This window comes from Eriocheir sinensis, unplaced genomic scaffold (assembly GCF_024679095.1).
Source record: "Eriocheir sinensis breed Jianghai 21 unplaced genomic scaffold, ASM2467909v1 Scaffold67, whole genome shotgun sequence".
Lineage (NCBI taxonomy): Eukaryota > Metazoa > Arthropoda > Malacostraca > Decapoda > Varunidae > Eriocheir > Eriocheir sinensis.
This window is the reverse complement of record NW_026112020.1, coordinates 982,743-984,524: the sequence shown is the minus strand read 5'-3', so window position 1 is coordinate 984,524 and position 1,782 is coordinate 982,743.

The window sequence follows — 1,782 nt, the reverse complement described above, 5'->3', positions numbered from 1 at the left end:
AAAAAAAAAGTTATAACACCTCCAAGGCTCTCTTCAGCACATGGCACCTTCTGATTCACTAGCACTGAGCTTGATAGTGCCACCTTCCTACAGGGTCAGACTAGTGCAATCCAGCATTTCACTATCATTGTTATAACACCTCTAAGCCTCTCTGCAGCACAAGACAGCTTCTGACTCTCTAGCACTGAGCCAGAGAGTGCCACCTTCATACAATGTCAAATTAATGCTATCTAGCTTTCACTAGCATATTTATATCAACTCCAAGCCTCTCTGCAGCACCTGCCACCTGATTAACTAGCACTGAGCTTGAGAGTTTCACCTTCATACACCTTCTCCTTCCTACAGGGTCACATTAGTGCAATCCAGCATTTCTCTATCATTACTATCACACCTCAAAGCCTCTCTGCAGCACATGGCACCTTCTGATTCCCAAGCACTGAGCTTGAGAGTGCCACCTTCCTACACATTCACCTTCCTACAGGGTCAGTCCAGTGCAATCCAGCATTTCTCTATCATTACTATAACACCTCCAAGCCTCTCTGCAGCACATGACAAATTGTGATTCCCAAGCACTGAGCTTGAGAGTGACACCTTTCTACACATTCACCTTCCTACAGGGTCAGATTTGTGCAGTCCAGCCCTTCACTAGCATAGTTATAACACCTCCAAGCCTCTCTACAGCTCATGACACTTTCTGACTCCTTAGCACTGAGCCAGAGAATGACACCTTCCTACAGTGTCAGATGAGTGCAGTTAAGCATTTCACTAGCGTAGTTATAACACCTCCAAGCCTCTCTACAGCACATGACACCAGATTCCCTAGCACTGAGCTTGAGAGTGCAACTTTCCTACAGGGTCAGATTAGTTCAGTCCAGTCTTTCACTAGCATAGTTATAACAACCCCAAACCTCTCTTCAGCACATGACACCTTCTGATTCCCTAGCATAGAGTTTGAGAGTGCCACCTTCCTACACCTTCACCTTCCTACAGGGTCAGATTAGTGCACTCCAGCCTTTCACTAGCATAGTTTTAACTCCTCCAAGCCTATCTGCAGCACATGGCACCTTTTGATTCCCTAGCACTGAGCTTGAAAGTGCCATCTTCCTACACCTTCACCTTCCTACTGAGTCAGATTAGCTCAGTCCAGCCTTTCACTAGCATAGTTATAACACTTCCATGTCACTCTGCAGCACAAGACACCTTCTGACTCCCCTGCACTGAACCATAGAGTTCCACCTTCCTACACCTTCTCCTTTCTACATTGTCAGATTAGTGCAGTCCAGCATTTCACTACCATATTCCCGACCGTCTTGGAGACCGGCCAAACATACTAGACCTCTTTCTAATATCTAACCGTTGCTTGCTCTGTCAAACTGTTCTCTCCGTTGGGCTCCTCCGATCACAACTTTATTTCTGTATACTGTCATATCGCTCCAGTACACCCTCTGGACCCACCGAAGAGGCGATGCTTCTGGCATTTTGCTTCAGCTCTGTGGGACGACCTGAGGATGTACTTTTCCGATTTCTCGTTGAATGATTAATGCTTCCAGGATAGAGACCCCTCTGTGTGGGCCCAGCGCATCACAGAGGTGATTGTCTCAGGAATGGAGTCATACATTCCACGTACTTTCTCTACTCCTCATGCTTGGTTTAATCACGTTTGTTCTCGTGCTGTCAAAGATAGAGAGGCAGCTCACAAAAGGTACCAGAGCCTTCGAACTCCCGCTAACCATGACCTTTACATTTCCGCCCGGAATCGTGCCAAATATATTCTTCGACTCA